This window comes from Pinus tabuliformis, chromosome 1_1, assembly GCF_031772625.1.
Source record: "Pinus tabuliformis cultivar Carrire ecotype Pingquan chromosome 1_1, CPIR1, whole genome shotgun sequence".
Lineage (NCBI taxonomy): Eukaryota > Viridiplantae > Streptophyta > Pinopsida > Pinales > Pinaceae > Pinus > Pinus tabuliformis.
The window spans coordinates 821,854,345-821,869,583 of NC_142297.1; the positions used below are offsets into that span (position 1 = coordinate 821,854,345).

General features: G+C 37.2%; 1 pseudogene across 1 annotated transcript; it reads left to right on the forward strand.

Moving 5' to 3' along the window:
• The first annotated feature begins 313 nt into the window (after positions 1–313).
• On the forward strand, positions 314–14,664 carry LOC149216613 (putative apyrase 7 pseudogene; annotated as a pseudogene). Its single transcript, XR_016250098.1, has 3 exons — positions 314–878; positions 9,316–10,930; positions 14,047–14,664. The product of XR_016250098.1 is annotated as a putative apyrase 7 pseudogene (transcript).
• Positions 14,665–15,239: the final 575 nt, after the last annotated feature.

Genomic DNA, 15,239 nt, shown 5'->3' on the forward strand with positions numbered 1-15,239 from the left:
ACTCCATACAGCCCAGCATTGTCCCCTTTTTACCACATTCCACTGTAAAAACTTCAGTAATTGGGCTGAGAACTATCCCCATTTCCCTCTGCAGTTTGCCCACAGTCCTTTTAATCCCTGTGAATTCATCAGAGAAAAGAGAAGTTTTTCAAAAACTCTGCAAAGTGACCTCTTTATAATAGCCTCAGACCTTGAAGGTTATTGCCTCATTTGAACCCATTGTATAGCTCTTTTGCAAATCCTCAAAAGCTCTTTCATCAGCCTGTTGTTACATTAATCCTGTTTCCAAGGATAAGCACATATAAACCTCAAAATGGCCACTCCCACAGCATTAAATATTGCTCCCTTGAATGCACCACATAGGAACCTGGAATGGCTGGCCCTTGCTGACAGAGATTACCAAATGAAGGAAACAGTGGAACTCACCAACAAATATCATATTGAAACCTTTTGTGAGTTAAGAAAGAAATACAGGAGCAATGTTGATATCCTTGGTATCTGGGAGTCCAATCTACCAATCTATTATCTCCCACAAGTTAATGTGTTCCCTGACCTTATCCATCAGTGCTGTGAGAATTATGAGCCCACTCAAAGAGCAGTTTTGGCTCCATCTGGGACTATTTTGTTTCACATCACACCTCAAGCCATAAACAGGATGCTCAATTTTGAGCCAACAAAGCCTCTGGTTCCTCTCTCCATGAAACTTTTGCTGGACCAAGGTGCCAAGCTGCCCAGCTCAGAGATCACAAGAATTGCCCAGCTGTTCATGCAACCAGATTGCCAATTCCAGCAGCCTCCTCCTTATCTGCATGTATGGTTTAATGAAACAGGAAGAATGCTGGTAGATATCATATCCTGCATCTTGGGATTCAATACCAGTGAGTATGTGGATGAGACAGTTTTAGTAATGTTGTCTATGTTTGCTCCAGGACAGCCCCCTGCTGTCCAATATGATTATGCCACCTTTATTGCTGATAAGATTCATGAGCAATTCATGAACCTAGAGAGAGAAAGGGTGTTCAAACATACCTACTATATATATCACTTGGTGATGTACTATCAGCCTGATAGTTTCCCTGTTTTCCTCAGAAAATTAGATGCCAAGGGGGAGCGAAGATCTGTAATATTCTGGTCACTAGTCTGCCACCATGTTTATTACTCTCCATATACATATTGTGAGTTCATTGACCTTTTTGTCTATCCATCTACCTGCTTATTATCAACAAATCCTCCTCCAAGACTTACTGATGAGATGCAAAAGATCCTGCAACTTTCCAAAAGCTACAACATTGGTGACTGGTATTTTTACCAAAACCACACAGTAATCAGGGTTTATGGTTGTGAATTGGCCCCCTACAGACTGCCCAAATATGTCCCCATGAGACTATTTGCCTTGGAATACTTCCGGCAATTTGGTAATGCAGATCTGATCCATTTCTATGGCAAAAGCAAAAAGGCATAGCTGAAAATCAGACATCAATTGGGCCCATTCATTTTCAATAAGAGAGAAGAAGCCTGGGTGGAGGCAGACAAAATTTTGAAAAATTTTCTGTTACTAAAAACAAGCTTTTATTGGGCACCATATGACCCCAATCACTTCATAAGCCTTAGAAGAATCAAATACAAGCTCGCAGCATATGAACACTGCACTATCCCTCAAATTGAGCAATTTGCTAACCAGCAAGAATGGGTAAAGGGCACTCTAGTTGAAGAATTTTATGAGGAAGAAATAGCAGAAAAATCAATCAAAGATATTGAAAAAGCAGTTGACTTGGAATCTTTTGGACAGGTGTTTTTCACAGCCCCTTAGCATCTTGGAGAAGGCACCTCTTCTGCCACAGCTCCCCAACAAACTGCCCAAGTAAGTGCCCCACCTGCAGCAACAGATAAAGGAAAAGCAGTGCAACATTCAGAAGAGCAAGTGCAAAATTTGGAACAGCAAGAAGCAATGACAGACCGGCCTACTTCTACAGATGGACAGAGTCAAGGGCAAGACCCTGTAACTCAAGCAAAAGTGACTGAAGTTCCTATGCTGCAGACACCTCTAAATGAGGAAAGGGCAAAGAAGAGGGATAGACAGGAAGAGACCCCTCCAGGGACATCCACAGAGTAGCAAGGAGAAAAGAGGCAAAGGTTAAATCCTTTTTCGGAGGAAGAAATGCTAGAGGGGCCCATAGAGCAGCAAATTCCCCCAGGCATGGAGACATCGGCCAGCTCTTTTCAGCAGGAGCAAGAGAGACAGCAGGGGGTGGAAGTAACATCCACAAGGCAACAGGGCAGATAGGCCTCTGATATTAAAAAAGCATTCACTGATATCAAAGCTAGGAATGAGCCAGTGAGACTACAGCTGTACAACCAGCTAATAAGGATGGCCCCTACCAATCAGCAAAGGCTAATGGCAGCCTATGACATCCAGGAAGGAAGAATGACCCTCGGTCACTTCAGACCTACAACTCAACAACCCCAATCAGTTGTTGATTACATTAGAACCAATCTGGAAGTGTTCGCCAAGGATATCCATCCGATGGACCAGATTGAATTGCACAAGCAGACTGGGGAGATGGTATATTCTACTCTAGCAGATAAGACATTGTTAGCCCACAGATTGCAAAACTCTTTGCACAATACTGCTGCCCAACTAGAGTTGGAGAAAGCTTCGTCACAGGCCAAGGACAATAGGATCAAGTCCTTGGAGGAGATCATCATAGAGTTGGGACATGATCCCACTGATCCCAAGGGTGTGCAAGCTTTGATAAAGAAGAAGGATGAAGACATAGCTGCCCTAAGAAGACAAATCAAGTTGTCACCCACATTGCATCCTCAAGCTATAGAGGTGGCACAACAAAAAGAGGAACAAGATGTAGTAGCTTTGCTTACAACCTTACATAAAAGGTTGGTAGAGACAGAAAGTGCCTTGGAGGCATCATTACAGGGGAGACAGGGAGAGTTGGCCTCTCAGCCAATTCAAAAAGCTCAGATTCTCACAGCTGCTCCTCCCACGGCCACCACAACAGTCCCTCCCACGGTTACAACATCAGAAGCAGGTGCCTCAAGCTCAGCACCAATTTCAGCAACTACCTCAGCACCTACAGAGCAAGGCACCAACTTGAAAATGGACAACATGATGAAAGAAATAGAAGCCTTGGAATTACAAATGGCAGAATTGAAAGAAACCAAGGAAAAGCTGGCTAAAATTGAGGAAAAATATGACAAATCAAAACAAGAAGTGGCTGAGAAGACAAGGGAAGTCAAAGCCTTAGAAAGAAGAATAAAGGAGCTGGAGAAAGAGCTCACTTTTAATAGGACTCTAGCAGATATCAAGAAAATCTTGTGGGCCAAGATTGGCCAATCCATTACAGACCAATGGCAATCCATTGAAACTATTCATGAGCAAATGGATTTAATAAGCTTGGCTCAGTTTGAAAACCAAAAGGCTAGAACATCTCTAGGAAACATGCCCGAGCAAGCTAACAGAATGATCCAATTTTTGAATACTCGCACCAAAGGGCAGTTGGCCGAATTGGGAATCAGGAACAGGACTGAAACTATTTTGCTAATAAAAAGGGTGCTAACCCTTAGGAATTTTGTGCAGACATTGGAGAGAAAATGCCAAGATATGCAAGCAAAGGTGGATGACTTCAGAATAAAGATCGTAGCATTACAGAGCAGATGGCTACCTATCCTAGTAACCAATGCTGGAAGATTGTTGTCACATGAGCATTATGCCAACAGAGTGAACAATTATGCTGCCAATCAAATCACAGCTTCCTCAAGCACTTCAGAAGATACAGGGCCTCCAACTGGACAGGCTGTCTTTGATAAATTAGAAAATCTATTCTATATTGCACATGAGATAAATCATCTCTTTGAAGACCAGTCAAACTTTTACAAATACACAGAAGCTGATGAAACACTGATAAAGATACAAAGGCATCAGCTACCTACAGAAGATTGGTGGAGAGGAATGATGGAGACGTTGCTCAGGTGATTTTGGGTATTAATTCTTTTTTGTAAGCTACAGTTCAACATATACAGATGGCACGGTCCAGCAAAGTAGCATAAAGCAGAATTGGAATGTTAATTACAGCTCATCAAAAGTAAAGTAGCCCAGCACCAAAGATGAAGACCATGAAGACCAAGACAACAACAGGCAGCATAACAGCATCAGAAAAGCACACGCAGAATAAATGCGCGGCAGGCAGCCGACTCATTCAGCCCAGAAAGTCAAAAATTCTCTGACATAATAGACAGCTAGCAAGCCAATATTAACTACAGTATTTAATTCTTCATTTACTTCCTTGGAAGAGTTGGTGATGTAATTTATTACATGAAGACTCATCATCTAGATATTTTGTATCATATTTTTGTATATATACCTCCCCATAGAACGTATTTGGGGTTGGTTGATGATTTTCGCTCTAAGAGCTGCGCTGTAACTTTCAGATTTTCTAATACAAAGAGCTGATGGAGTTTATGATTTTTGCACTGTCTGGATGTGAATGTGATGAGCTGCGTGCTGCTACAGGATTCCTGTGTTGTTTAATGAAACAATAAGTTTTTCTAAACCATGTTTTGTCTTTTCTATGTTTGCTAAATTCACATATATGTTTCATGATCTCAGCAACAGAGAAAAAGAATAGCTCAGGACTTGTTTAAATACACCCTTTGCTTAATCTTTGTTTCTAATTATGTTTTCTGCAGAATTGGTCATGAATATGAATTCTTGATTGCTCATATTTGCACTGATTCTCTCATTATGAATGTTGTTTAGGAATTCTTAACTATTCATAGATAATATTCTCACATTTCCCTCTATCAGCATAGTGAAAGATCCTTGACTGCCTTTCATCCTCTGATTCCATGCCATCGATTCCTAGATTTGAAGATTTGTTTCATAGATACCTATCTGGCTCTGTAGTACTACCTCTTTCCCAGCAAGCACTCTCAGCAGTACACAATCATTGACTCCATTGCCCAATGGTCTAAGCTATTCTGAGAGATGCATATCAGATCTATTTGAAACCATCATCCAACCAAACTCAAACAAACCCTGCGCATTATAACTAGCCTAAAATTACACCAAAACAAAGTTAAATCATAAAGAGAGGGCCCTGTCTGGTTGCAGGTAGGCTAGGACCTGTAGCTAAAAGATTGGTTAGTGGTTACCTCGGCCGTATTCTCTTAGGAGTCAAAGGGAACAACCTGAGTGATAACAGATTGTAGTCCATTTTGTACGATTTTTAATTCTACTCGAAATGGACCCCACTTCACCTCACCCCTTCCCTTCCTTTACAAGAGTCCCAATAAAAAAAACAAACAAACAAACCAAACTAACTTCGGATACAATTTTTTTCCAATATTTAAAAACAATTCTCGATATATAAAAGTCTCAATATTGACATATTGGATATCAGCGTTTTTATTCGACGTACATATTAAAACCTCTAATCTTATAACACCTCCTAATATCCGATATGGTTTATATCGGATATTAATTTGTCTCCTTAGGACTCTACCTCCTCCATACGTCATCCCCTCAACTATGATAAGTCCCTTCTTCTAAAGTCACGTATTCTTTTTGGATTTGAGCTTTGTTATGCGAATTTTATATTCGAATATATTATATTAAAATTATGATTTATATTATATTATAATATATTTTATCAAAATTATAATTTAATTATAATATACTATAATGTAATTTTAATTTTTAATTAAAATTCATTTTGATGGTATATAATTAATGTGTAATTAATTAATTTAATTTTATAATTACAATTAAAACAATATTAATTAAGATATAAATATAATTTAAATTAGAATTAGATTTTAATTAAAAAAAATTAATTTTATCTCAAACAAAAAAAATCCATAATTTGGCAATTTTTATACTTCAACTTTAGCAGTTCATAAGTTGGATTTTACTTGGCCAAATGAGGCCCAAAATGACTCGTTGGATAGACAAAATAATGGAAAATATTTATAAAGTAGTTGCATAACTTGATTTGATCACTTTATGAATATAAATTTTAACAGAAGATCAATTTCTGAATTTTTAAACAAAATTAATTTTCTGAGTTTAATTTTTTGCATTTTCATTTGCTCGTAACCTCTATTGAATACAGATTTGTGCGACTATGTTCTCCTTGACCAATTAGACCTTTACAAGAATCAATAAAAAAACTCAAATTTCCTTTTATTTAGTTATTTGAGTTTTGATTGGAGATATTTTTTGTCTCAAATTTAGCATTTTGATTTTAATTTGTATTTTAATTGGTTTTGGTAGGGAAACATTTGAAGAAACGAGGAAAATAAGATTTCAATCAATGGAATTGCTCCAACAATAAAAGAAAAGGAATTTGGACCAATGAAAATTGTTGGAGCAAAATTACTCTTCAACAACTCTCCTATTTGGAATTCATTTTTGTAAATTATAAATAGTGGTTTGTAGAATGTGCAAATGGTTTCTCTCTTCTAATTTTGTAATTCTTAAAACACTATTGTAATAAGGATTTCAAGCTGTAGGTAGAGATGATCAATCTCAGATCTGGGAATTATTGGGATTTGTCTTTTTCCTTTCTGAACTGTGTATGAGAGGCAGAGCTTGCACTATTGCAGCTCTTGCTTTTAGCAGCAGAGTTTATGCTTTGGAGAAGATTGTAGGAGATCAGATTCAAATAATAGAGCAGGAGAACATGTTCAAATTTATTTGTATTAGAAATACTATTATTTTTAATATGAAGATCATTTTTTATAAAAAAATTATGTTAACTGGATATATATTATGCATTATTGTAGATATGAATTCATGTCTTACAAATTAGCTATCTAATATGTTTGTTTCATAGATTTGTTGTTAATTTCATTTTATGATCTTATGCTTAAATCAGATTTCTGAGTAACTATTTACTCAAAAATCTTTCATCTAATTCTCATTTAATTTCCATTGGCATTATAATAACTACTTCCTAATGTTATTGTCTCATCATTCATTCTTAATAGATCTCTAAACAACATGTTTGGTAAATTATAATATCAGTTAATTGAACCACTTCATTAGCCAAATATTCATCACAAACAAGGCATGTTGAAATCTTAAGCATTTAATTACTTTTCTCTCGATTGGGCTAGATATATATCTTCATAATCAAGACAGGCTTAGGATTTTTTTTCTTTTGCTTGCATTTAGATTTTATTCTACATTTCTAAAAGTCTTCTTATCAAAGAGGCAAAATTTAGTTGTGGCTTGGTTGAACCCCAGATTAGCTTAAGGATCACTTTCTTGCCTAATTAGCAAGAGGTTTGATCCGATGTCTTTTCTTTATTGGTAAGTGAAAGTCATATTTTAAGCTAGTAGAGATAGAGAGAATGTAACTGGATATACTTTAACCAGTTGGAACCATCATTCCAAATGGAAAAAGAGCTGCTTTAAGTTCTCGGTCATGTGGTCTTCCTTATAATGCTGAGACAGAGATTTTTGAGCCTTCAACAGGTCCTTTCACCACCTTAGAGAAGAGTGGGAACAATGTTTATCGCCTCAATCTTCTAGCTTATATTATGATGTATTTTGTGTAATTAGTCTTGTTGGTTTTGTTATTTTTAATTTAATTTGGGCTTGTCTTTTAGCTTCTCCTTTCCTCATTTTTGACATGATTAGAGTTGTTGTTTTCTTCTTTCATCTCAAACTAGATTTATTTTATTTTTTTCCATTGCTTATGGTTTGATTTTGGTGACTCCACCATGAATCATGTAAAAGGCCTTTTCCTCACCCAACAATGGTTGGAATACATGGGAAATATTTGCTCTATCTATTTCAGTGAATTTCGTTTATCATTAAAAGTATATCTTTATGGAACCATAAATCTCTCTTGCTTTAAATCTTTTTCATGGAGGAACAAACATCCTTTCTAAATTATAGGGTTTACATTTTCAAGGAAAGAACTGACCTGAATTTAACTCAATGGGTCCCTCCCACACTTCCACTTTATAAAAGCTTATGATTAATAGTCGCGGGAAAAGAATATGGAGTCAACATTATGAAAGTATTGTATCCATTAACATAAGTCTTTATTACCATCCCACCTCTTTCACGCAAATACCTCATAAACTAAATCTTGCAAATGCGCTTATCAAAAAGGTGATTAAAAGAGGAAGCATGGGAAATACAAGAAAAATCGTCAGGGCTATGGACTCTCGCTGGAAGCGGGGCTAGGCTTGTATGTCATAAAAGACAACTTTGTCGGGGTACTGTTCAGACTCGCTGTCAGCAAAGCGATGTGGGAGACCATTCATGATAAAGAATATATGCTTTATTAAAAAAACTCTTATCTGTACCTTCTTGTATTTCTCATACGAGGTAATTTTAAAATATTTTTTTCCCAAATTTGGATTCATGAGTTTTATTCATGTCTATTTTTTAGTACTTATCTTTTAAAACTCATATTGCTTAATCCATTTATGTGGGACTTATGAAAATATTTTATTATTTGACAATTCAACATACTCCATTATTTTTAATGTTTGGGTAAATTAAAGTTCATTATCTTTAACCATAGATAACTAATTCTTCCCAGTGTGTCACCAATGTTGTAGGGAAAACCCAACGCCCCCCATTTTTTACTTATTTACTTCAAATAATGGGGACTCTTTCCATAAAAAATTTCGCTAAATCACTTTTTAATATTTTATTTTGGTTAAGTAGCCTACAATTTTGTCATTTTTCATTTTCGTCAAATTTCTATTTTGATTTCTTCATTGAGTTCGAATTTTCGCTAGTTGTCCATGAATACTCGTTTCATCTCATTTGGTTACGCGGTTTGCAAATGGTGATTGTTTGAAGTTCGATAATTTTAACTGCCTAGGTTAAAAAATATACAAAATGTATGATATTTTAATTTTTGTAATTAAATTAGTAATTCATTGTAAATATTAATCCCTAGTTAATTTTTACTATATTTTTCATTTTTTAGTAACTGTCCTACAAAATTGCCCAGCGAAACTGTAGAACAATTAAAATAATGTACCTTCAGGATCTCGATAATTTATTCCAATTTATCATTTTAAAAGAAATTATGATACCCGAAATATCAAAATTACAAAATAGTTACGCCGTAAGGCGTTCCCTCTGAGAGGAACTCCCCTCCGTGTCGCGGTGTCTCGTTATGGGCCCTTAGATCGATTGTTAGACGATGAAATAATCTCCAACCATTAGATCATCGGCGAGTCATTTCTCTGCATCTTCATCAGCTTCTGGCTCTTCTGTTTCATCTTCTGCATTGCCGCCCTTAGCTTCACCCTTCAGGTCTGCATGGGCAGGTTATGGAAAGACAGGTGGCCCGCGGCTTTCATCGTCTCTCCAAGACTTCTCAACATACCGTAAGGTTGGTTCTGAAGAAGGGGATTTAGCCTTGAGCGGTGCTGGTATTCTTCGAACAAAACCTTCATCGATAAGGGAGGGCACAGGAGGAGGCACTAGCTTTTCAAAGGAGAAGGGCCTACCTTCAACACCATTGAGAAAACAATGCTGGTTAAAGGTGGCTGTTGGGTTTTTACTTCTCTTAATGCTTTTAATTCTGATCATTGCGGGATTTGGTTGGTTAAAATCTTATCGAAGTACAGAGGCATCACATTTTTCTATAGTTTTGGACTGTGGGAGCACTGGTACCCGAGTTTATGTGTATGAGTGGGTGCGGAATGATGGCAAGCATCAAGGGAGTCTTCCAATGGTGCTGCGCCCATTTCCTGAAGGTACTGATGGCAAGTCAAGGCAACAGAATGGTCGAGCTTATCATCGCATGGAAACTGAACCTGGTTTTGATAAACTTTTACACAATGAATCAGGGTTGAGGTCAGCCATGGAACCACTGCTCCAGTGGGCTGAAAAGCAAATACCGGCTCATGCTCATAAAAATAGCCCTCTTTTCCTTTTGGCCACAGCAGGGCTTCGCAGGATGCCAAGTTCAGATTCAGAATGGATCCTGGACAAGGCATGGTGAATTCTAGAAGAATCTCCATTTATGTGTCGAAGAAACTGGGTTAGGATAATTACTGGGGTAGAAGAGGCTTACTATGGATGGGTAGCTCTTAATTATATGATGGGTAGATTGCAGAATATGCCGATTCTGGAGACGTTTGGTGCACTTGACTTAGGGGGTTCCTCATTACAGGTGACATTTGAATCTAAATATGGCTTGAATCTGACCATTGGAACAATGGAATGCCATCTAAATGCATATTCTCTTACAGGTTATGGCCTAAATGATGCCTTTGAAAAGTCCGTTGTACTTCTACTCAGAAAAAATTTAAAAACTGACAGTGGGAAATTCTCTGGTGGTCAGTTGCATCTCAATCGTCCTTGCATACATGCTGGTTATAGACAGCAATACTCATGTTCTCAGTGTTCTTTCTTACTCCAGAATGGAAGTCCTCTGGTTGGTGGAAGAGACATAAGTAAAGAAGAATCTCGAGTAGGGCTTGAGTTGATTGGTGAGCCCAACTGGGAAGAATGTGAAGCTCTAGCGAAATCAACCATAAATGCCTCTGAATGGTCACATTCGGGGGCAGGGACAGACTGCAAACAACATCCTTGTGCTATCAGTGATCAGCAGCAACAATCTCAAGGGCAATTCTATGCTATGTCAGGTTTCTTTGTTGTGTTCAAGTTTTTTAATCTATCTATTGCTGCTTCATTTAATAATGTTCTAGAGAAGGGTCGAGAGTTCTGCACTAAAACTTGGCAAGATGCTGAGCAGAGTGTTGTTCCACAGCCTTTTATAGAACAATATTGTTTTCGTGCTCCATATATAGTATCACTCCTGAGAGATGGTTTGCAATTGAAGGAGCAACAAGTAGTTGTGGGGTCTGGTAGCATTACTTGGACTTTAGGTGCTGCATTGTTCCATCGGTAATGGAATTTCTCCAAGTCGTTCTGGTAAGCTCTGTAACTGAAACTTTAAATTATTCATCTTCAACAGTTTTTTTGCCATTTTGATTAAATTCTTCCAGATCCATCACAGTGAGTTTTTTGAGTTGACATTTTGATCTAGCCAGAGTGGCTCACCATCAGGACTCAAAAAACACTTGCTGGCTCGAAGCCTCCAAATATCAACTCAAAAAACTCAGTGTGATGGATCCAAAAAAAATTAATCAAAGTTATTCACATCACAGAATCCTTAACTCAGAAAAAACTTATTTTACCAATTGAATAATCTTAATTGATCATTTTTCTTTTCCTTCACTCACTTGACAATCTGCCTCTATATGTTTGTGTTTATGTTTCCTTTTAATTCTCTTTTCTTTCAGAGGCTATGCATTTATTACTCTTCGCTGCATCTTATGCTTATGTCAAGTTTTTAACCTCCGTGGTTACAGAAATGTTGATTCCCCTGTTTTTGCATAAAATTTTCACTTAAGTTTCTTATTGAATTTACAAGTGTTTGTTGCTTGAGTGCCATGCTTGGTTGTCTTTGGTTTGCCAAAGGTTTTGAGAAGATTAATACGATTAGTTTGGACTAGTGCTCAGCTGAGTATTAGCAATAGTTTATAATTTCTGTAACTATACTCATGATGATGATTTGTTCCATGAAAAAATAACACACAACAAAGGATCTGTACATGTGAACCTGTAGTATGTGGAATAAAGTCAGCTCACTCCCGTTGAGGATGTCAATTAATTTTCTCATGTTCCACTAATCTCAACAAGGGTAAAACCACAGAAGAGGCATCCTCAGGTCATGAGCTGTTCAAGACTAAAAGCTCATGGGCTCTTGATATGTTTGGCTATTGCTGTTCCACATTTTTCATTTTTGTGATTACTACACAATTAAATGCAGAACAGGTTTAAAGTCTATGAAGTGTTTCAGATGATTGGGAAACCTATGGCAGTATTGTGTGGAAAATGGGTATATTATAATGTGGCATTGTGGCTGCATCTAATGTTTCCTCATAATCAGGTTTCTGGGATTCCAAGTGAGCTGAGGTGCCTCCCTTCCTGGATGCTTTGTTCACAAGGATGAAACCAAGTGCCTTTGATGCACCATTTGCGTGAGTCAAGAACTGTGGATATGAAGAATGGGATACTCGATGACATTCTACATGATATCGTTGACGTTGTTGGATTATGTCAAACAGTCAAAGTGGACAATGAAACATTTGGAGATTCCATGAATTTCAAAAAGCATGCCTTCCTTAAAGCAAATATAAAAGATTTAACACTGTACACAGGATACTTCCCAAAGCTTGTTTAATTATAAAACACATATATTTCTCAAATGTAGAAGTCATACCATGTGTGTGTTCCTTAATAAACCTTATAATAGAGTTTATAGAGCTGATCTTTTCTACGGACGAGATAGTCATTTAGGAAAAGAGGCTAACTTGAATTTGAAATGTTGTGTGGTCATTAGTATGTGTCGTAACTATGTTAAAGAAGCGACCAAATTGAAGAAACAGCAAGTGTATTTCCCTGGAGGTACCTTGTAGTACTGAGAAATTATTAATGATATGTTTTTCACCCCTTGTATTTAATATGCAAACAGGAATCTAGCAATTAGTTATTTCGTTTTTTCTATTCAAGACCAGATCCATAGTGCCTAAATTTGCTACTGGGCTAACCTGCATAGCCATGACTCTTTTTAGCATCTGGTCACAAAGGAGTGTCCTCTCTAGTTCTGTTTTCACACCAACACGTTTCTTGGCATGTGCCTTAGGGCATCTTAGTTGACCCTTGTTTCTGGTCATATGCTCAGGATTCTTTCCTTGTTCCCTGCTTGTGAAATGTGTCAAAAAGATCTGAGCTATAACATCAATTGTAACATTGCAGATCATGCTTGTCACTATTTTTTTTATGCTCCTCTTCATTGGCCACTGATCCATGGCAATGCATTCCTTTTCTGATGAGTGACATTCAGAAGAAGTTTTTAACATTAGAATAGTTTGATTCCAATTTTGGTTATAATTTAATACAATGCATACTTCTTCGATCCTGGAAATTGAGGGAAAATTTTACATGCAAGAGATATTGAAGACAATGCACCTTCGTAGGTAGTTAATCCAGGGGATAACCATCAACATGGTGACAAACTCAAGTTGAATGTGTTTCCCGTGTGATCTAGGCTTAACTTTCCCCAACCTCTTACATGCTCATTATTTGCTTATCATTTCCTTTTTTCTCCAAAGGCATTGCTCTAAGTTATTCTTGACAAACGGAGTTATATGGGGAAGTTGTTCATATCATGGACAGAATTAGCAAGGATCGAATAGAAGTTCACCACTTTTGCATCTCTCCAAAAGCTTTAGCTTTGTTTACACATACTGTAAACATGGATACGTTTTGGATCTGATTGGATTTCTTTTTTTATGGGCTTGGTTCTGATGCAACTGACATTTATTTACAATGAGGAATTTCATCTCTTCTTTTCCATTTTCCTAAAGTTGTTTGAACTCATTTCCAGAATTGCTAACTGGTGTGGTTGAAGCTACTATAAAAAACTAAAAAAGGATCAAATAAGGCAATTCTAGGGGATGGGCTGACATCCATTGTAGGAGGTAGGCTGCATGTTCTACTCTTCTCATGTATTATCATTGAACTGAAATTTAAGTCCAGGACTACAGTTTGTAGATCTGTTTCTATTGTCTTTGGTGCTTTGATCCTTCAACTAGTTTCCCCCATTTTATTCTGTCTCATGTGTTGTGAAACTGCCTTCCCTATAAGTGGTTCGGGGGAGAAGCTTTGCTTCTTTTAATAACATGCTCAGTCTACTAATCCTGATTGGATGGAATAGAAATTCATGTGGTCGCCATTAAGATTTCTATTGTTTAGTTTTACTTTACAAGAAGGATTTTGTATCTACTTTATTGATCTCATCACAGGAAACCTTCCAAATTCATTTGTCATGTAATTCTAATAATGTTGTTTATTCTTCCTTGAAATGAAATTAAAACAGTTATGAATCATGATGTTGCAAATTGTATATGATTTCTGTCTGTGTTTTCCCAAGCATCATATTCTGTAATGTAACTGGAATTATTTTTCTTCATTATTTTCAGGGGATGGAAGAGCAAAGATACCACTTAGCCCTTCAAATTCAGGGTGTCAGCAACCATTTGGACTTGCGCAAAGCCTTGCGGGTGGAAGTGTGCAACATGCTGATTCTCTCAAGCATCAGTCAACTGTGTAAGTTGGATTGTGTTTTCCAAGCAATTTGGGGCAAATAAAAACTGATACTGGACCCTTGTGGACGCCTCACAGAGGTCAAATGCGGTTGCAGAGTCGACGATCACAATCAAGAGAAGATCTCAGTTTATCAGTTTTAGAGAGCCATGTCGTCAAGTTGTGATGGCTAGAAGCTGTATATAGATTTTAGAGAAAGGCTGTGCTTTTCTCAAAAGTGTACATTACAGGAGAATCTGGAATATCAACTTGTTAAGAGAGTGTAGCTTTATGCAGCATCTCTGGGCTGGTTCTTTATGTATTGAGGGGAGATCCCTACAGCACAACTGAAATATATACTAAAATATTGCGAATTGTATTTTTGGTCTCTCTACATTTTGGCGGATGGTTGGATCTTGTTAATTTTATCTGTAATGTTAGCATATTCATCTCGCTTAGCGTCTTTGATGGATATTTGTAACATAAATGCATTTTAAATAACATTTTTTTTTCAACTTCAGGTCGCTGACAGCCAAATGTCATATTATAGAGTTATCATTTTATTCTTTTTGGAAATTTCGAAATCTCTTGGGACCCGTGTTGTTTCCTGGCAGTGTAAAGTTTCTTTACTTTTCAGAGGTTAAAAGGAAGATTCTGAACACAGTTCATTGGCAGTTCATTCATGTGTTATCTTTAATAGTCAAACTCCAAGTTCATAGGATTCAATTAGTCTCCAAACCTTTTAGACTATTTAAATTTATACCAATGGCAAATAATTATTACAACAATGTACTTGATTTATATCATTCAATTTTTTAATCAGGAAAGAAAATTGATCTTAAATTTAGGAAATGTCATTTTTCGGAGCCAAAATGGCAGAAAATAGTGGTTGGAATACCGTAATTACGCCGTAAGGCGTTCCCTCTGAGAGGAACTCCCCTCCGTGTCGCGGTGTCTGGTTATGGGCCCTTAGATCGATTGTTAGACGATGGAATAAACTCCAACCATTAGATCATCGGCCTTTTTAGAAACCAAGCATCACCGAAGAGAGGCCAAGCCTCTGTGGATGGATGAGAGAGGACAACAATCT